The 23,311-nt window shown below is 39.6% G+C and overlaps 1 pseudogene; it reads right to left on the minus strand.

The window, feature by feature from the left end:
• Positions 1 to 23,311, minus strand: part of LOC136767321 (E3 ubiquitin-protein ligase TRIM39-like) — a 260,729-nt pseudogene that overhangs the window by 6,001 nt on the left and 231,417 nt on the right.

Here is a 23,311-nt window from a genome sequence, read left to right on the forward strand (position 1 = left end):
TTAATCCACCCGCTGTGCTGTGATTGGCTGGGCGCTGTCTGATGAGCATTAGTCCACGCCTACAACATGACTTCTAAATCACTTGCACCCTAGTGACAGTGGCCGGGTTTCCCCCGCAAGACTGTTGCAGATTACCTGTATTATTTAATAGAATGTATTATGCAGGGTTCTAACATTAACACACTCTGACTGGTCAGACTGATCAGATGTCTTGTTTTCTTTGGTCCCTACTTTCTATATTTGTTTTATTTATTTAGTAGTCCTTCCTCCTTATTGTAGCATTAAATATTTAAGGATCTAGCAGCTTGATGACTCTGCAACAGACAATATAAACTGGAGCAAGTCCATGTAAGCCTTTAAACACCATTAACAAAACCTTGTATTGAAGGTGATGTGATGCTGGAACGTTTCTTTGTGCCAGTCAACAGTCTGGCTGATGCATTTTGCATCAACTGCATCCGCAAAAGCAATTTATTGGACAGTCCCAGATACAGAGAATTACAGTAGTCCAGTCTGGATGAGATAAACGCATGAATCACAGTTTCCATATCTTTAAAAGACAAGAAGCCTTTCAATTTGGCAAGACCCCTCAATTGATAGAAGCTACCCTTCAATACGGCATTGATTTGTTTATCAAATTTCAGCTCAGAATCAAAGATCACACCAAGGTTTCTTGCCTTAGTGTTAACATTGTGGTAGCACTGTGAAGTAGTGGTTAGGGCTTTGGACTCATAAGTGGGAGGATGTGGGTTCAAATGATGTGGAGCAGCGCTGTTGTACCATTGAACAAGGTACTTTACTTAGATTTCTCTAATAAAATACCCAAATGTAAGTTGCCCTGTAATGTAAGATTGGTGGCTAAAGGATGAAGATGAAAGGAAAGCTGATTGTGTTACTTAGATTACCACTTCAGATGACAAAAAATGTATTAAAAAAATATTACCTTCAGCTTCATGAATCCATTTCCACACTGAAAAAGAGAGGCAGACTGATTTGTATCACCCTCATACATATTTATGTATATATTTTTCTGCATTGTTCTCTATAAGCCAGCAGGGCTTATTAATTGAAGCCCACAAGGTTCTGAATTATCAGTTATAACTAATTATTTGTTTGTCTGAACCAGTGGGACCTATTCAACACATTGGCAGTAGACAGTGATTTACAGAGACCTATGAGGCCCACAGTCCTGCAGCTGAGGAGCCCTGACTTAAATCTGGATTAGTGCACTTCCACTGCAACCCATTCTGATGCCTCTTTGGGTCTCATAGAGACAAAAATATGGATATTTAACACACAATACCCCTAATTATTTATATGGATTCCAACACTATGCATTGCTGATATCCAACAAGTTGACCAGTAAAGGGCACTTAACCTTCAGTAATGAATGTAAATGTAATAGTCTATACTAAATATATATTTATTGAGAGTGTTAGTTAGTTAGGTAGTGCAAAGTCCTTATTTATTTCTGTGAAATCTAGGATTATTTTGAAACCAGAAACATAAATCACATCATGCAGTTTCCCTATTAGATGGTCAGTTACATGTATTGTTCGATTTACCTGATTCACTGACAACCCCCTGTTTTCCTGTTGAGAAGCAGATACAGTGTTACAGGTCTGTTGTGTTTCTATCCACTGTTCTAATGTGATGAGACTTTCTGAACATCAAAGACAACACTAGTACTCATACACAACACATCACATTTGATTTGATTATAAACAAATGGAAATAATGTCTTCTGCTTTCCATACTATGGTGCTGAAATGTTCTTATAAACACAAAACTCCAAAACCCATCTAATATTTCCTGGACTGAAAATATATAGTTTATATTAGTGACAAGGTGTTGCTTCTTTACAAAATATGTTTATGAATTGGTTATGTTATATAATAAAAATACATAAAAATAAAAAATACTGAAATATCAATAACTGTTAAAAACAAGCGCAACTTACTCGAATATACAATTTCACATCTTGTCATATTGCTTTACATGAAATAAAGACGAATGGGTTACTTTGTGGGTTCAGAAAACACATGCACTTTACTGGCTCTAATGCTATATTAATTTGACATGATTTCCAGGATATCTAAGTAAATTCTAGTACTAAAACGAGAAACTGTCCATCCATTTTCCATGTGTGAGTAAAGGCACAAAAATGTGAAATAAAGGTCAGTGCAAGACTGATAAGAGTGTCAGTGATCATCACAAGTTATTACAGTTTGACCCTGTATAATAGAGTTTGACTGTTAGGACTTCATACAGAAATCTGTTTAAAACATTATTGATTATTAGTGTGTATTCTGCTATATTTGTATTGTCAAGTGTGCTTAATCTGGTAAAATTAGATAATAACTAATTTTGCCTTTACTCAAATATCTTTTTCCTTTATCAGGGGCAATCTAGCACTGTAATTGTCTGTGTCCGTGAAAACTGTGCTTCTGTGACACAGTTGAAATATTTATTTATTTATTTAGAGGATCATGCAGGAAAACCTAACATGACAGTAAAGGTGAATATGTAGGTTGGAAAGTAATTTCTAAAACCATAATAAAGCACCCAATTTGATTGTCACCAATAAAGTTACTAAATAAACCATTGTAAAGGGGTTTCTCTAGTAAGATATTATTTGTTAGAATGTATTTTTCTATGGGAAATTCTATGCTATCTGGTTTGTTAAAGGAAACAGACCTCCTCCCTTTTGTCCTAGTTCCCTACATTCCAAAAGATACCTGTCCTCTGATTGGCTCCTAGTCAAAGGCAGGCGTCAACTGCTCCTGTGTTCCGCTTGTGGCACATGAGATGGTTCCTGCACCCCATGGTGTATATAGTGTGTTTGTACGACATTTTAAGTTGTCAGCACAGTGGAGCTCTCTGCTCTGTATTGTTCAGTTGAGAAGGATGCTCCTGTGCTGTGTGGAGGCAGCGTGAATGTTCCTGCTGCCACGCTATACATACTGTTGTTTTCAGCTCGACTTCTCTGATTGACTAGCCGGCTGTGTATTACATTGATTTTTTTGTGGGTCTGTGGCCCTGCTCCTGTTGGATCAGGGGTCCACAGCCATGATAATGCATTTTTCAATGCATAATTCTGACAGCACTTGTAAAATTAGTCCTCTAATCCTGCTAGATAGCACTTCAGCTTATTATGCTCCTCACGTTCTTGATTGTTTTCCTCCTTGCTCCCTTTGATTACATTATTCAGACATTCAAAAGCACTCTATGGCAAACACACATAGATATACATGAATACACACCATCACAGCCTGTCTTCAAACTGCTGTATCTGCTCTGTAGATTGGAGATTTCATTCTCCTTGTTCTGCAGTTGTTTCCTCAGCTCTAGGTGACAAAGACAACAACAGCATTACTGTATATTACTGAACACACTATGACATCATAAATGGACCTACTTCACCCCTGGATTAGTATCAGAACACCCCCATTCACAAACATTACATTCCCAGCTCTCAACAGCAGTCCTAGTGCATGTCAAATTACAAAAACTAAAAATGTATACAAAAATAATGATACGTGTGGTGATTGGGCAAGAGCACAGCATTGAACACAGGGTATATAGAATGTAAGAACACTATGTTGATCAATCAAACAAGACAGACACTCATTCCAGTTGTACATTATCCCTAATAAAAGAAGAACAAATTGGACCAACATGACATTTCTGAGTTCTATCGATTTTGAAATCCTGCTACTAATATAGTGTTTCAATTTGAATGCCTAATAATTATAATGACATAAGACAACTGATAATAAAACCCTTTCTTTTAAAAAAAACACCAGTGGAATTCAGAAAAATGTCCATACAAGACTTCAGGATGTTTTATTTGCTGGCCTTAAACCTAAAAAGAGTGCTCTATATCACGATCCTATTGTAGCTTACTGGATTATGAACTGGAGAACTGCAGAGCAGCATAATGGGAATTAAAATCAATTGGCATCTACACTACCCTCTCTGGCACAACAAAAATCTTCTTTCCAGGAAACAGACTTTTCAAACTCTTGGTCTAACAAAGGTATTAACAAGTTTAGGGGATTAAATTAGATTAAATGGGATGGTCTTCTCAGTTTCCAAGGACTTTATTTACTTTTTAATTTACCTGGGACACCTTTTCACATTTGTTCAGCTCTGCACGCTCATGGGGTACTTTAATACATGTCTGACGGGAATGCCCTCATGTTTATATAGTTTTTTGTTCTGGGGTCATGTGACTTTACTTTATCCAAAGTAATCAGCAAGGCGTTACTGCTAGAACCACAAGATTAACTACTTAAGGATGAATCTGTCCTTCACTTATGTGAACACATATGCAAGATTAGGTTGGCTGGATTAACAGCAGCAAAACAATGACAGTTCAACTCTGGCTCCCACCTCTCCCTGCCACAATGGCTATTTAATAACAAAACTACTGGGTGCCAGTTTTCTGCTCTCTGACAGAAACTTTCTGTGTCTCTCTGTGGTATTAGACCCCTTGCCTCTGATTTTGTTTTGTGGCCAGTAAACACACTGATCTTTCAGATGCATTTTATATTTAATACTGAAATAATTACCAGTTTTCAGCTTGGTCCAGTTTGTTTGTAGATCATACAATTCTGTTTCCACTGCCTCCTTTATTGATTTCATTTGAGAAGCTGTAAAGATGAAGAGATTGAAACCAGGGCAGACCCTGACTATTGAACATTCACTTTGGGGTGTCATTACTTTCCCCTATGACACTGAACTTTTATTTTATACAGAAAGCAGACAGCAGATCAGTGTTGTGATGTGTTAGAATACTATTCTTATTTGTTCTTTCTGATTTTCTTTGTCACTGGAGTTGACCATCCCAGATATAAACCGTTTGAAGGCTGAAGGAAGAGTGCAGGGGCAGCAGAATGGTCTTTAGCCTGCGCCACAGTGAATTACTTTACAATGTAATGTCCTTTCATTTAGCTCTGCAGTGTCTTTGAATGGGGCGTTACCTGGCATGATCAGATAACATGGCATCTAACAGTCCATCACCAATCATGAATGAACCCATAAGATTCCTTGTGATAATCTGTCATCTGGCGATATTATTATTATTGTAATAAACCTAAGTATTGTCTATCAGTACATTGTAAAACATTTTCAAATATAATAGTTTCATAGTATAAATGAACATCATATAACACTTCAGACATTAGTTCAAGCTCTACTCTAGCTAGGCATCTGAGGGTGAATTCCCTATAAAGACTCACAGTAAGCCAGGAGACCAGGGAGAAGGATCAGCAGACACACCCAGAGCAGCCACTCTCTCCTGTGACCAGATCCTCTGCTGGCTTCTCTCTCCTGAGACCCTGGAAACACACACACAAATACCAATTACAGTCAATGCTCAATTTCACTTCTGAGACTAATGTCCAGCACATTGTTCTTTCTTTGATGTGTTTCTCCTTTAGTGTGATTCAGACAACATTGACAACAGACAACGTTGACTGCAGTCGCAAGTATCTTATAACAATGTAAGACATTATTATGTTGCACAAAATTATGCATAGTCCTCCATCTAATCTTCAATTGACTTGAGATTATGTTACCCAATTTAATATTAAAAAATCTATTTAAAATAGATACTCAATTAATAATCCATTAGCTCTTTTGGTGGTGAGTTCTAAAACAACAATTATCACCTAGTTTCAAAGCTTTGACACCACTTGAAACACACCTGTGAAACTTTGTGCACATTATTGCCTTATTTCCTACTTTTATAGTTGATCAACAGCACACAGTTGCATGGTTGTTACAAATAATAAACCCCATGATACTGTGAGAAAAAGGGACTGGGTCCCTTTAAAAACATGGCAGCTGTGCCTAGACACTGCATTGTCCAGAATCCACTGCTCTGGCATTATTGAGGAAGGTGGAGCCAAGTGGTATATAAGGAAGCAGTGCAGAGCAGTCAGGCTGGTGGCTGGGTGGAAGAAGGTTGTATTGGTCTGCTTGAACAGAAGAACAGAAGAACAGAAGAACAGAAGAACAGAAGAACAGAAGAACAGAAGAACAGAAGAACAGAAGAACAGAAGAACAGAAGAACAGAAGAACAGAAGAACAGAAGAACAGAAGAACTTTCCCAACATTGCTAGGGGTTAGATACACAACCCCATGTTCAATGTAAGAACAGTAGAGGTGAGGAGTTCGATTTGTGTTTAGTTTATTTAACTGTTTTGAATACTGTTTGTAATTTATTCTCTATTTACTGGTGTAAAAGTATGTATGACTGTGAGAGACAAGCCGGGAAACCTGTACTCCCCTGCTCAAGACTGATACTCCAGCAGGGGCGCTACATCCTACACTCCCTGCTATAAGCAGAGCTGATTGTGAAGCGAGTAACTGCTGCCTTGATCTTGAGAAGACACACCCTAGTGGCCCAACTACAGTTGGGGTCAGTCACACTTGGTGGTAGAGTGGGATTTCTGAGACAACGGCCAGCAACTCCATCTCACTCATGTTAAGGAGGGAACATGGTGGAGCTAGATACTCTCGTCAGAGCACTGGTAGCAGCAACAGCAGCACAGCAAGAGAATACCAGGGTGCAACAGCAGACCAACCGTATTCATGCTCAGCGGCTTGAGGTTACCTGGCAGGAAGTGGCCTCTATAACGGCCCAACTGGTTACAATGGCGACTCCTAGTGCTGGAGCTATAAGTCCCTCCCATGTCTTGACGACAAAGGAAGATGATATGGAGGCCTTCCTTGCTGGCCTTTGAGAGGACTGCTTCCAGGGAGGTGTGGCCCCAAGCTAAATGGGTGGGGATTGTGGCACCTTTGCTGTTCGGGGAAGCCCAAAAAGCCTACCATGATATGGCTCCAGATCTTGCAGACGACTACAAGCACCTCAAAGCCGAGATCCTGGCTCAGGCTGGGTCACTTCAACTGTAAGGGCTCAAAAGTACTACGCCTGAGCTTATGTTTCCAGGATCCCACCCAGATCACAAATGTTTGACCTGATTCACCTGGTGACCCGATGGCTACAACCTGAGCTTAATAGTGCTGAAAAGATGATGGAAATATTAGTCATGGACAGGTACCTGTGAGCTCTGTCTGCCCCCTTGAGAAAATGGATGGGTCAGGGAGACCCAGCCAATGTTAATGAGTTTATGAATCTGGTCTAGTGTCAGCTTGCCACAGAGGAGCTCTCGTGCCAGCCCCAGCCCCAAGCCTCCAGGAGCAGCACTTCATGGAAACCCAGACCTATGGGGAAGGCAGGGAAACAACCGGCAGTGCTGGGGGGAGGGGGCGAAGAGCAGCCTAGTGCCGTGAAGGGACTGTGGATAGAGCGGGAGGTGGCTCAGGGGGGCCTGATTATAGTCGGTACAGGTGTTTTAAGTGTAATAACTTAGTCAAGTCACATAGCAAAAATGTGCTCCACAGTAGAAAATATGGAATGCAATGTTTTAAATAAATTTTGCAGAAAAATTATTGTCAAAACTACCAGAGAGGACCACCCCTACTTAATCAAAATAAAAGTGAACGGGAAGTGGGCCTAGGCCCTCGCAGATTCAGGCAGCGCATTAATGCTGGTCACACCCGGATTTCTGACTGAGGCCCACTTAGACAAAGGGCTCCAGACTAGTGTTATCTGTATCCATGGGGATCTCAAATATTACCCAACTGCACTAGTCACTATTGAGTGTGGTTCCTGGAACACTGAGCTATGGGTTGGAGTAGTGCCTCGTCTACCCCTTCTAGGACGAGACTTACCAGGTTTCCAGGAACTGGTACAATTTCAGGGGGAATTGGTGATGCCCAAAATCTATAATGAGATCAAAGTGGAGCCTGCAGGGAGTCTATGCTGCCTCTCCCCTTTAAAAACTTGGCAGCTGGGCCAGCATTTTCCAGAATCCACTGCACTGGCATTAGTGTAAGTCGTAATGTAAGTCACCCTGGATAAGAGCGTCTGCTAAATGACAAATAATGTAGTGGGGAAGGCGGAGCCACGTAGTGTATAAGGAAGCAGTGCACAGCAGTCAGGGTGGTGATTGTGGGGAAGAGGGTTATGTTGGTCTGCTCAAACAAAGGACAAAGGAAGCTTATGTTTTGGCAAAAAACATATATATAATACAAAGTGGAGAAGAAATTGGCTATATATTAGCCATCCATCCCCAATAAGAGAACAGTCTCCCTAACATCGCTGATCAGAACACAAACCTCTCTTCTCCAATTTCTTCAGTTCCTCCTTGATTCTCGCCTTGATCTCAGTCACAGCTTTGTGCAGTCTCTCTGAAGAATCGTTGTGAAAATTAATATCAGTCCAGTCCTTACTTTGTGGAGGGTTGCACAAGGATGGATAACTCTACAACAGGATAGAGGATAAATTAGTCTTTAGTGCAGTGAGAGGAGACTGTGGGAGGACTGGGAAAAACATTATCACCCAGCGACTCTTAACTGAAGCCATATTTTAAAATGCATCAGGACAACAAAGGCAATTTCCAGTTGCTCAAACAATAGTATTTCAGCAATCGCTTAAATATTTAAAAAATATTCAGTCATAAAGATTCAGTAGATTAATGCATATTCATGAGACAGTTTATTAGTTTATTAAAGTTTTTTTTCAAGTTTGTCAAATAACTGAAGATTTGGGTTCCATATTTGGAGAACAGAAGGTTTACTGAGATTCTTTAATTATTATTGTTTTATTAATACTGAGTATTACAGTCTCTGATTAATGGTAATTTCATAATTGTTTCTCAGTAAATACAGTGACCTGTAGGAAGTAGATGTGGTCCTCCTCAGTGCATCTGCTCTCCAGCTTAGTGATTTCCTGCTTCAGCTTTTTAATGAGTGCTTCAGCCCCCTTCTCTGCCACTCTCTGCTTCTGATCAATCAGCTCTCACAGCTCAGACTGGCTTCTCTTAATGGAGCGCACCAGAGCACCGAAGACCTGCTCACTGTCCTCAACCTCTTTCTTGGCATCAAGCTGAGGGGACACAGGAACATACAGAAGAGCAGGACACAGTGTCAGTGAGACACACAGACATTCATTCAGTTATTAGCGGAGACCTCGCTGGGAGCTGAGACAGCATCAGACACATTCTGTTCAATCAGCTCTATTCCTTTGTTTGAACAGTCTCCCTGAGAGGGAGCAGTACAGCCCTCAATGAGAAACAAAACAAGAAAATCTAACAGAGAAAGTAGTGAACCAATACCAGCACTATAGTCTGTATGAGAGAGAGAGAGAGCAGTGCAGCCCGCATTGCCACATTCAATTCAGTATAATTAGACTCCTGACAGGACTCACTCTGCTGAGCTCCACCAACTGTCTGATCTCCTCCACCTTCTTCTGTCCAGTCTGGATCATCTGTTGTACTTTTGCCTCCATCTTCCCCAGCTGAGCCTGTGGACAGACACAGAACACAGGCACTTTAAGATTCATGTTGGCTCACTTAGTGGGATAATAAATCAAATAAGGGAACAATGCAGGAATGGAAGGCATTACAAGTGTCTAATTTCTCATTCAAATCTGAATGACAAAACGCCTCAGCTCACTGTAAATTGTCGGCAAAACTCACAAGTGATAAGGGACTCATTATCAACAGAGATTAAACAGCACATAAACATGTGCCAAGAGTAGGCAACTTCATCACTTTTACTACATGCATTGATGGAATTAAATCCATCCTCTAATACATGTGTTTATACTCACCTTCTTCTCACTGCATTCTTCCTCTAAAGTGAAAGTTGTGGTGATGACATGATAAGGACAACTTGTTACGGTAATGACATTTAAAGAGTTAAGAATGGATTTGAAACATTATTTAACAGACAAATAACACTGCAGATTCTCAAAAATGTTTTTATTGTAAATATTTGTATTTCAGAACACGCAATCATAAAAATGACTGCTTTTTAACATTCTAACAAAACAAAGTTGTTACAGTAATTACAATTTTGAGCATTTGTAGGTGTAGGAAAAATGTAGGTCTACACATCCTGACCTCTTTTTATTTTGAAGACAGAAACCATAAAGTAATTGACATTTACATTAATTTATTTAAAAATACATGTACTTATCATGCTAAACCATGTTAAGGTAATGACGAATAATAAACCTAACTCATGATTTTCATTTGACATTTTAAGTAATTTTTAAAACAAGTGTTTGAAAGAGATCTACTCAATTTGGAAAATGATATTACCTCTTCTTATTTTCACATGATCAAGGGGTATGTACAGTTAGGTCCATAAATATTTGGACAGTGACACAATTGTCATCATTTTGTCTGTGTACACCACCACAATGGATTTGAAAGGAAACAATCAAGATGTGCTGTTACTGGTTCCCTTGTATTTATTGATGATGTGACTGCTGAGAAAAGCAGCAGGATGAATTCTGAAGTGTTTAGGGCTATATTATCTATTCAGATTCAGCCAAATGCTTCAAATCTCATTGGACGGCAGGAACTAAAGACAGCTGCAGTGCAGGCCTGGCAGAGCATCACCAGGGAAGAAACCCAGCATCTGGTGATGTCTATGGGTTCCAGACTTCAGGCAGTCATTGACTGCAAAGTATTGAAAGCCCCTAAAATTGGGGGACCACACATATAAATGGGTGTAATTCCTACACTGTTCACCCAATTTGGATGTAACTACCCTCACATTAAAGATGAAAGTCTACACATTAAAGCATATCTTGATTTTTTCCTTTCAAATCCATTGTAGTGGTGTACACAGCCAAAATGATGACAATTGTGTCACTGCTGTTTGTTTTTGTGTTTCTCTTTTTGTTTTTGTGTTTTTCTTTTGGAATTTGTGTTTTTCTTTTTGTTTTTCTTTTTTTTTCTTTTTGCAATTGCATGTTTCTTTTTGCATTTGTGTTTTGCACTTCAGGGCCTCCGTAATTGTGGGATAGTGCTGTGTATCGTTTTAAAAACAAAGACAGAAAAAAACACCACGAGCGATAGAGCCTGATGTGAAAGTGATTTTTGTGGCTATTTTATTATTTCTGCTTTACATGATTGGCATTATAAATACATGTGTCTGTTAAGAAATATCAGGAAGACAAAATTTCATTCAGACAAGCATTATGTTACCGTAAGAACTTTTCGTGCAACAATACAAATAATATTTGCTATTTTGTATTAATTATTTTTGTTATTGTAATTATTGTAATTATCATCAAGATATGTGCTGGTAGATATGTCTTGTAAACGGAACAACTTGACTCCCTTGACTTATTACTCTTACTACAGATTTGTAACTGCAAACGACACTTTTTGTCGTATTATTTTTAATTGATTTAGCAGATGCCCTTAACCAGGGCAAGTTACAGTTGAAACAAAATACACACATTTCATGATTAATCATACAGTAACAGCAGCTACAATAGGGGAGAATGGGGTAAGATGAGCCACCCCAAGTATCTAAGCAACCATAAACAAAATAAATCATGTGACAACATTGTCAGAAAGACGCAACCACTTCATTCAATCTATGGTAGAAGAGAGATCATTGAGAATGTGGAAAGTGATTTATGTCCAAAAATGTGACAGACAGGGCTGAAGAAAATCATAGAAGTTAGCCTTAGCTTGTTGTGTGAACCAGTTTTTTCAAAATGGTGGTGGTGGGGTAAGGGCTGGATAAGGGCGTCTGCCAATAAATAATAATAATAATAATAATAATAATAATAATAATAATAATAATAAAATGAGTCACCAGGCCTGGGGCAAGTTGAGCCATTGACTCATCTTACCCCATACTTATGTCATGTGCAATGCATTATGCTTCCTGTCAACATGCCATACAACTCCAAAATGAATGTACAGACATGATTTATTTCTGATATTACATTTCATGATGCCACGATTTTATGAAAGGAAAATGGACAGGGGATCAACTTCTCTTGAAGATTTAGAGCAAGCAATAGTGTGGAAGAAATAGGGAGTCAAACATTGGTTGGATGAGTCTTAAAATAAGTCTTGATAAAAGAAAGGAAGGAGATTTCAAGACAGGATATGCGAGATTAACACGATTGCACATGGTGTTTACTGTTCCACAACTTTTTAATACACTCGGATATTAATAGCATAAAACTGTAATTTGTGAGATTATATCTTCTGACATAATGTAGCTGATGTCTTCCCTGTCTGTCAAGTCCAGCGCACAAAGAGTAGTGTTTCCTCAGTGGGTGATGCTTACGGACGTCTGGCAGCTGATAGTTAACTGGCCACAAAACACGGGTGCTGAAGCCAGTGGAAACGGGGCACAACCCACATAGCACATGACGTTGGACCGACGTCGGATTATGGTTGGCATGGTCGGACAGCAGTAGGTCGGGGAGGTGGAGGATGACCAACGTTGGATTATGGTTGTCACGGTTGGACTGCTGTTACGGTCGGCGAGATGGATCATGTTCGGACAGATACGATATCAGTGCAACTTGTTTCAATGCATTGACTTTTAAACTTTAAAATATCATACGTATGAATAATAATGATAGTAAATATTTTTGATACTGTGAATAATAATCATAGTAAATATATTTGATGCTGTGAATAATAATCATAGTATATTTGATGCTGTGAATAATAATCACAGTAAATATATTTGACACTGTGAATAATAATCATAGTAAATATATCTGATGCTGTGAATAATAATCAGTAAATATATTTGATGCTGTGAATAATAATCAGTAAATATATTTGATTGAAAGTGCATGAGCCCACAGGTGTCTCCTCAGATGACATCACACCGGAGAGCCGCTTTAAAGTAAGTTCAATTATTATTTAAATTTACAGTTTAAATGTATTGAAAAGTAGAATATGTAATTGTCAGAAGTACCGGTTGTATGTATGACACATTAACTGTGGTTATTTTCTAAATAACATTTTTAAAATATCAATGATAGGCTTCTAATTGTCTGTATCGCGGAATGGCTTAAAGTGTAAATGACAATATATAGCCAGTTGAGTAATGAATTATGTACCGAATGTATTTCAATTGGTAACTAATTTGTCAGAAGTGAAAAACAGAAGTGTTCACATTTTCTCCACATTGTATTTTTCTTCAGTGAGCCGGTTTCACTAAGTCCAGGTGTTGTGAGTGAAGATGCCACAGAAACGAGTTGTTTGTTGGTATTTGTAAGAGGACACTGAATCAGCCACACATGTAACTTAATGGCTACAGGACAGAAGGGAACATGCATACTGACAATTAAAATTACAGTTATAAGAATGAATACGGCTTAAATGCCTTGTAGTTTAGCTATTTTTTGTTTATCTGTTTATCTAAAATTGATCAGACGTGTATCGTTTATTCTTTTAAATGTTTAATCTACTATTTGTGAATAAAATTGGTGCGTGTTATTCCTTAATAATCCCAGCAGGCACTCCACGTTATTTCAACGTTGTTGAAATATATAATTTTAATGGAAATAAAGCATTTTCAATATATTTGTAACTTGTGCGTTATAATTTATTTACACAGCAATAATAATAATAATAATAAAGTCAACAATAATAATAGTACCAATAATACTAGGATGATTAAAGCAACATTTTGGCCCCCAAAAAATTAATAAATAAAACCCAACAAATTAGTTATTTTATAACCCAATTTATTGGGTAAAACTTGCTACCCAATGCATTGGGTTAAAATGTCGGTGCTATATCAACCCACCATTGGGCTATGTGTTGGGTCATTTTTAACTCAACTGATTTTAGTGAGTATGGAGGAAGGGTTTCTCAAGTAAGAGTGTATATATATTTTTTGTGTAGGCTATTGAAAGGGTCTTTGCTGCTTAAATATTTAACTGCTATATACTGTAGAAAATGATGAAGGTATATAATTAGAATTTAAGCGCATTCCCCAAAAGGAAAAATATTTTTGAGTTTCGTTAATTTAAAAAAGTAATTAACGGCTAGTTTTACTAGCAAAATATTTCAGTGCAGGATAACAAAATTGTATTATGTGTGCATTAATCGAATGTATTATCAAAATAGTAACTACAATTAAAATATTTTATCAGTGACCGTTGATGAAATTTGAATGTCGGTGCATAGTTTGTTTTTTTCTTTTTTTTTAACTTCAACTTTAATTCAACTGGAGACCTGTATAAAACATATTGGAAAACTGTAGGTGTGTATAAAAGTGCTTTTTTTTATAGCATTTTTAAAATCTGTTTTTCAGGTTTAATATACATTGTAGAAATTCTACACAAATAATGTGTTAATAGTACTATGACACATTTTGTGTTATTTTCTACACAATATGTGCAGGGTACATGAAAATAAAGAAATTTCAGCCAACATGGAGTTGTACAATGTTTTTTTCCTCTACTGTTTTTGTATAGATAACACAAAGAAAGTGTATTTTAGTTGTTTTCTTATCTTCTCCCCCCAGATTAACTCTCTGTCATCACTCACCCTCTCTCTTTCTGTGGTTGTTTGCATTTGCTGATTAAATTGATGTTGAAGGAATGTTGACAATTGAATCCAACCAATTTGCCAACTAAATTTCAATGTTGTATACATTAGATTACATTAGAAAAAACGTTGTTTCAACGTCATATTTCAACGTTGAATATACATTGAAAATTGATTGGATTTGCAAATGGAATCGACGTTGAATTTTCAACGGTGAATCAACTGCGGTTGATTCAGTGGCTACTGCACATTTACTTATTTCACTGGTCTTGGTTCTGCTGAACATGTATAAGACTTAAGGTTTTCAAATAAATGTGTGTATTGGATAATACAAATTTTAGAAATACTGTCAAGCTTCCTGCATCAGTACCTCACAGGGAGAGAAAACGAAGCAGCATTGACACACAGTGTGACTGTATCTGCTCTTCTGCAATATATTTCTACAACAGCAAGACCCGGCTCTGAAACACTGCGGCTACAGGACGAGGACGAGCAACACTGGAAACAGGATGAGAACAAATGATACTTTTGGGATGAACATTTGCATGTCAAAACACGGATGTACCGACCGACATTGGATCGTCGTTTTGCTCATCGGGCTAGTGTTGGCCCGACGTCATAGTGCTGTGTGCTATCTGGGAAGTTATAAACCCTGTGTGATTGTAAACTTAGCATGCTACTTTATAAGCAGTTACATCTCCTGATTGAGGACCTAACAACTAGTCACTATCCATTTACTAACAGCAACACCAACAGTGGCCGTTCTAGACCATTTCAGCTGGGGGGGCCTGGCCGGAGCCAGTTGTATTATAGGGGGCCATCATCATCCCCGCGGTTAGCCGAATTAGTAGGGGGTGCTGACGGTGTTTTGTCCGTCCGTGTTAAATCCCCTGTATTATAGCAAGTTGCTTGATCCATGTATCTTCACACATAAAACACTTACAATTTACGGATAAAATGCCTATTTAAGCATTTTACGATATCAGTGATTAGTAGAAAACTGGAACCAACACCTGCATTAATAACGCGGTCATCTTGAGGTCTGCTATTCTGTTGGTGTTAACTCTCAAGATTACTTTCGCTTTCATGTTGTCGTGATGACGTACGACATTGTCAGTATCCTGCGCTTCATCGCAAATTCAATGTGTGTGTAGATGTTTAATCTCTCTTCCTCTTAGATACAAATTACAGTCAGTAACAACGATACTCTTACAATCTTAAAGTGCATGTTTTGGCATTTTCAGTTTATATTTATTATGAATACATTTTAAATTGAAGATTTCTTTCTTCTTTTTTAAAACAAAAGTACAAGTTGTACTGTGTCAGATTCAGTCCCTTTCTGTGCCATCCGTCCTGCTGTGTGAGGGCAGAGCTCCCTCAGTGCCTCACCTGCTCTCCCTCTCAGAGGACACAGCCTCTGCCCGTCCCTCAGGAGCGCCTCTCTCTCCCTCCCTCGCCTGCACCGCACTGGCCCTCTGTCTCAGCCTGCAGTGGAGCAAATGGCGCTGAACTCGCTGAACTTCCTTAATGAGCCACAAAACTCTGTTTTTAACTGTCACTTTCATTTTCAGTTTGACAGCTTGCACATAATTGATTATCGTCATCCAAACTGGGTTTTATAATATAATATAATATATAGCCTAGTTTTCTGTGCTATCATGCATTCTTGCTCTGCTGTGGGCTCCTATAATACAACGGATGAGGTTTTTAATCAGTACCTATGTGGGAGGCAAAAGTCCTCCATTTTAAGATTTTTGTTTTTTGGGGGTAGTATTATAACCAGCTACATCAGAGGCGTCATGCCGCTTAATGTTTTGAGAGAACAGTCGGAAAACAATAACTTTTATAACAAATGGCTGGTATTCAGTGCTTTTAACTACATCTATAGGGTACTCTGTTATTTTAATCAAGTGCACTTTAATGTACTGCTCTACATACATATTCAGTAGTATTTTGCTTACCTCCTGGCGTCTCTCGGCTTCGGTCCAGAAAGCATCTCTAACAAGCGCCAGGTCTGCTGAGCGAGTCCTCTGCTTCTACAGCCATTGTCATCAGGTCATTGAAGTGTCTTGTGTCATGGTGGTTTCTAGACAGCTTTTTACAAACTTTAAAGCAGAGAAGTTTCTCCCGTTATTATTATTATTATTATTATTATTATTATTATTATTATTATTATTATTATTATTATTATTATTTCTAATTCTTGGCAGAAGCCCTTATCTAGGGCGACTTACAACATAAGTGAAAATCAAAGTGCAAGAATACAGTTAACCAATTTATACAGTTAAGTACAATAAGTGCGGACATACATCCAAGAAAGTAAAGCTAAGTGCTGTCAAGATGTAGGGTCACAGTCAAGGGTTACGGGAAAGGGAGCAAGGAGGAAGTCAGTCAATAACGCAAGAAGCATGATCAAATGCTATGAAGTGCTATCTAGCAGGGATAGAGGACTAATATTACAAGTGCTGTCGGAAAAGATGCGTCTTGAGTAAGTGCCAGAATGAGGTCAAGGACTCTGTTTTGACTTCGGTGGGCAGGTCGTTCCACCACTTAGGGTCCAGGGATGAGAAGGAGCGGCTCTGGAGGAAGGAGAGTGGAGAGGAGGCAGAGTTAGCCTTCTTGGACTGGAGGAGCACAGTGGTCTGGAGGGGATGTATGGAGAGACGAGTGTCTGAAGGTATCTTGGTGCAGTGTGGTCAAGACAGCGGTAGGTGAGGGTCAAAGTCTTGAACTGAATGTGTGCCGCTATCGGGAGCCAGTGGAGGGAGCTGAGCAGTGGAGTATCGTGTGTGAACCGGGGCCGTTACTGTAAGATGTTACAGAAATGTCAGGACTAGTTTGTATAACTTTGCAATTTCTTTTTATGCATTTAGCAATTTACCACTGAGAAACTGATAGATGTCTTGTAGCATAGTTGATGGATGTGACTCCTTCTCAAGTCTGTGGATCAGAAGCACGTACAGTGAGGGAAAAAAAGTATTTGATCCCCTGCTGATTTTGTATGTTTGCCCACTGACAAAGAAATGATCAGTCTATAATTTTAATGGTAGGTGTATTTTAACAGTGAGAGACAGAATAACAACAAAAAAATCCAGAAAAACACATTTCAAAAAAGTTATAAATTGATTTCCATGTTAATGAGGGAAATAAGTATTTGACCCCTTCGACTTAGTACTTGGTGGCAAAACCCTTGTTGGCAATCACAGAGGTCAGATGTTTCTTGTAGTTGGCCACCAGGTTTGCACACATCTCAGGAGGGATTTTGTCCCACTCCTCTTTGCAGATCCTCTCCAAGTCATTAAGGTTTCGAGGCTGAGGTTTGGCAACTCGAACCTTCAGCTCCCTCCACAGATTTTCTATGGGATTAAGGTCTGGAGACTGGCTAGGCCACTCCAGGACCTTAATGTGCTTCTTCTTGAGCCACTCCTTTGTTGCCTTGGCTGTGTGTTTTGGGTCATTGTCATGCTGGAATACCCATCCACGACCCATTTTCAATGCCCTGGCTGAGGGAAGGAGGTTCTCACCCAAGATTTGACGGTACATGGCCCCGTCCATCGTCCCTTTGATGCGGTGCAGTTGTCCTGTCCCCTTAGCAGAAAAACACCCCCGAAGCATAATGTTTCCACCTCCATGTTTGACGGTGGGGATGGTGTTCTTGGGGTCATTCCTCCTTCTCCAAACAGGGCGAGTTGAGTTGATGCCAAAGAGCTCGATTTTGGTCTCATCTGACCACAACACTTTTACCCAGTTCTCCTCTGAATCATTCAGATGTTCATTGGCAAACTTCATACGGGTCTGTACATGTGCTTTCTTGAGCAGGGGGACCTTGCGGGCGCTGCAGGATTTCAGTCCTTCACGGCGTAGTGTGTTACCAATTGTTTTCTTGGTCACTATGGTCCCAGCTGCCTTGAGATCATTAACAAGATCCTCCCGTGTAGTTCTGGGCTGATTCATCACCATTCTCATGATCATTGAAACTCCACAAGATGAGATCTTGCATGGAGCCCCAGACCGAGGGAGACTGACAGTTATTTTGTGTTTCTTCCATTTGCGAATAATCGCACCAACTGTTGTCACCTTCTCACCAAGCTGCTTGGCGATGGTCTTGTAGCCCATTCCAGCCTTGTGTAGGTCTACAATCTTGTCCATGACATCCTTGGACAGCTCTTTGGTCTTGGCCATGGTGGAGAGTTTGGAATCTGATTGATTGATTGCTTCTGTGGACAGGTGTCTTTTATACAGGTAACGAGCTGTGATTAGGAGCACTCCCTTTAAGAGAGTGCTCCTAATCTCAGCTCGTTAGCTGTATAAAAGACACCTGGGAGCCAGAAATCTTGCTGATTGATAGGGGATCAAATACGTATTTCCCTCATTAACATGCAAATCAATTTATAACTTTTTTGAAATGCGTTTTTCTGGATTTTTTTGTTGTTAGTCTATCACTGTTAAAATACACCTACCATTAAAATTATAGACTGATCATTTCTTTGTCAGTGGGCAAACATACAAAATCAGCAGGGGATCAAATACTTTTTTCCCTCACTGTACCAAACAAGTACTCCATCAATTATGCACATGTTGCCAGTTCAGGAATAATTTTTTGGGGGTTAGACGGTCTTGGCATGGCTGCCAGACAGTTGTTCCCTCATTCAAGAGTGGAAAGCCAAATCTCATTTAAATGTATCACTCACACAATAGTTGTAAACTACTGAAAGAGACAATGTTCAAATTAAACAACCTTAAAGGTCAACCTGTTTCCACATGAAAACATTAATCTGTGGCCATGTTCTTCCAATACAGGATGATGCTTGTTCTCACCTACAGGGTGCACTGAAGGAGTCAATACAACCCAGTTGAGAAACCTCCATTAAGCTACATAGGAAACATCATCACTTCCTCATCACCCACTTAAGCCATGAACAACTCCAGCACCTCTCCATGTGGCATTGACTTCACTGCTGACCAGATCTTCCTCCCTGTGCTCTACGGCTGTGTCTTCTGCATCGGGTTGCCCACCAACTGCCTGGCGCTCTATGGCCTGTACCGCCTGATCAGGGCCGACTACACCCTGCCCGTCTACGTCATCAACCTCCTGCTGTCCGACCTCCTACATATCGCCACCCTGCCCTTCTGGATTGACTACTACAGCAGGGGGCACGTGTGGCGTTTTGGGAAGGTCGCTTGTGAAATCATAAGCTGCATGTTGTCCATTGGCCTGTTTGTCAGTATCTTCTTCATGTGCTGCACCGCACTGGAGAGATACCTGGTCATCGTCCACCCCTTTTGGTTTCAGAGCCAGCGCAAGATCAGAAACGTCTACCTGCTGAGCCTGGTCATATGGGTCTTCTTCATTTCTTCAGTTACTGTGGGCTTTAGCCTCGGATTTAAGGGTGATGCTACAGGAAGCCTTTGCAGCGAGCACTTCCCTGCCAATACAGAGTTTGCAGCCTATCGGTTGGTTTCCATCCCCATCACCTTCCTCCTACCCCTCCTGTTCCTGCTGTTCGTGTTGTTCCGAGTCCGGCGCAGCCTGGCCCAGTCGCTGTCCATCCCAGAGCAGGAGAAGAGAAGGTTCACAGGGCTGCTAATCCTGATCATGCTCATGTTCCTTCTGATCTTCGGGCCATACCACCTGGCCATAGGCGTCAGATACACTTGGGTGATTGTTGCCACAAACAAGTGCCAGTTTGAATCAAAGATCTTCCTCGGTTTACAGATCTCCTGGGGACTGATCAGTGTGAATGCTCTTCTGGACCCTGTCATGTACATCTTCATCTACAAGAACACCAGGAAGAGAATGCTGGACTGCTGCCTTTGTTTTCAGAGGATAAGCAGGTCCACGAATAACAACAACACACTTATAGGGGACCTTAATAGCAGGCCACCAGTCCAGACAGTGTCATAACACGACTACATGACGAGCTCTCAAACACTGCACTTAATTAGGAAATACAGCATATGTAAGGTATAAGTCACTCAACACTGCTGTCAAACTGCTTTTAAGTAGACTAGACCATTAATTAGACTATTAAGAAGTGCAAATGTTCTGCATCTTTCTAGATTTCACTGCATTTGAAAGAATAAGAAGATGAAGATATAGTGTCACAGAAGGTGAAACTCCGTAAATACACTAATTATCTAATTATATATCTTTTGAGCACTTTACTGTATTTTTCTTTTAATCATGTGGTTTTGGAGTGTGGTTCATGATTATTTTGCTTTTTCGTTCTTTTACTGTTATTGAAACCTCTGTTGCCGTTCGTCCCCCAAGATGCAATCAAGATCAATAATAATTGGCAAGTTTCTATGAGTGCTTGTCCTCACCATTTGTGTTCAACTTTGTGGACGGTCTACAGAGAGAGAGAGAGAGAGAGAGAGAGAGAGAGAGAGAGAGAGAGAGAGAGAGAGAGAGAGAGAGAGAGAGAGAGAGAGAGAGAGAGAGAGAGAGAGAGAGAGAGAGAGAGAGAGAGATTTTATTATTAATGCCCATTTTTATTAAAGGCATTTTAGCATAGATTGTATACTGCTCTTGAGATTCTCACTGTGATTATTTATTCTGTATTTATTGTGCCAGGCAGCTACAGACTTCATGCCCTGTTCTGCTGATTGATTGTGTGAACTTATTGAAGTTATTGGTGTGCTCAGATCCAATGGTCCTGCATGGGGAGGGTGTGGTTGAGTTATCGGACTCATCAGAGTGGCGTAGTCCTTTAGTTAGTGTCCTGAATTATAATACACATAATAGATCAGGACAATAACTCAGTTCAGGGCTGTGTTGGAGAGTTGTATGCCATCCTGCCACATTGACTGACAGACTAGATTAATAGGGTTTGGTTCCCTCATCTGCAAACTAATTTGAATGGCACAGGTCACCTTTTGTCTGAATAAGGAACCCAGGACAGAAGATAACACACACAAAGAAAGCAGTATGATGAATCATGTAAACATAGAAACCAATGGCATGGCAGTCAAACTATGTACACACCCCCTTGACATATCACCACAGTATACTGTTTACAGTAATTTCTGAAGAAAAATAACCAAGGATGTTTTAAAATATCACAGTTTCAGATCAAAGATTGCCTTTACAGTGTCTCTCAAAAGTTTTCACTCCCCTTGGACTTTTTCACATTTAATTGTGTTACAACATGTAATTAGAATGGATTTAATCAGGAGTTTTTGATCTGATCAACAAATGTCCCTAATGTCAAAGTGAAAAATATAATCTGCAAATTGTTCTAAATTAATTACAAATACAAAACAGAAAATAACTGAATGCATAAGTAATTATCCCCTTTGCTATGAGTAAAGTCCATTATTAAGAAATAGAGAAAATATGGCACAACTGTGAATCAGCCAAGATCAAACCGTCCTCAAAAACTGAGTATCCGGGCGAGAAGGGCACTAGTCAGGGAGGCCATCAAGAGGCCTATGGCAACTCTAAAGGAGTTACAGTCTTCCACAGCTGAGCTGGGACACGCTGTGCATACTGCAACAATAGCCCGGGTGCTTCGCAAAAGTGGCCTTTATGGGAGAGTGGCAAATGAAAAACATTATTGAAAAAAATGACAACACATTTTGGCTACAGTTTGCCAAAAGCCATGAGGGACACTCTGAGACCAAGTGGAGGAAGATTCTATGTTCTGATGAGACAAAAATAGAGCTTTTTGGCTCCTTCTCATCCCTGGCCCCTAAGTGGTGGAACGACCTTCACACTGAAGTCCTTGACCTCCTTCTGGCACTTACTCAAAACATATCTTTTCAGACAGTACTTAATATCATTATCTCTCTGGTAAGATAGCACTTATACAACATTTATCATACTACTTGACTTGCATTACTAGTACTTGTATTGTTTATTTTGATTTCCCCTATGCTCCCTTCCCCTGGCCCTTGACTGTGACCTAACATCTTGTCTGCACTTATCAGCTTTTACAATCCAGGATGTAAGACCTCATATATTGTGTAAATTGGAATTTGTAAAATGTATTATGCTTTGAATTGCACTGTATTATGTGAATTGGAATTTGTAATATTTTATGCCTTCTACTGCGCTGTATTTTTGCACTTTGTATTGCGCTTATATTTTGTAAGTCTCCCTGGATAAGGGTGTCTGCTAAGAAAGAAAGAAAGAAAGAAAGAAAGAAAGAAAGAAATAATAATAATATTGTTTGGCACAAGCCTAACACCGCACGTCATCCTGAGAACACCATCCCAGTGGTGGCAGCATCATGCTATGGGGATGCTTCTCAGTGTCAGGGCCTGGAAACCTAGTAAAGATAGAGGGCAAAATGGATGCAACAAAGTACAGAGAAATCCTGGAAGAAAACCTGCTGAACTTGGGACTTGGGAGCAATAACCCCAAACATACAGCCAAAGCCACACTGTGTCTTAAAAATAAAAAGGTCAATGTCCTGGAGTGGCCCAGTGTGGAAGAACAATCATCTTCAATCAGGTTGGAGCATTAGTTGCAATGCCTTTAATACACGCAGCGTGGAGAGGAACAGTGAATCAAGAAGATCCCAAAGTCACTCTGCCTTCATTTTAAAAGTCAGAGGCTTTTATACACAAAAAACAAAGATCTGGTTACAATCACAAAGTCATTACTATATTATCTTAGAGAGTTAGCTAAGCAGAATATATATCATTATAAGACAGAGTTCATAGGTCAACACATGGATTAGGGAGCAGGCACTTCAATCATACTGTTTGACATTGTCTCCAAGATTCTCATTGTAAATAACAAACAGAAATCAAGCTTCCTTCTGGCCTGTCCTTCTGGCTTAACATTATCTTTCTTAAGTATACAAGAGAGTAAAACAGGTATGAGAGAGAATTTCTAACTTTCCTTCCACACCAGTCAAAGCCCGGACCTCAATCCAATTTAGAATATGTGGAAAGAG

The sequence above is a fragment of the Amia ocellicauda genome, chromosome 14 (assembly GCF_036373705.1).
Source record: "Amia ocellicauda isolate fAmiCal2 chromosome 14, fAmiCal2.hap1, whole genome shotgun sequence".
NCBI lineage: Eukaryota > Metazoa > Chordata > Actinopteri > Amiiformes > Amiidae > Amia > Amia ocellicauda.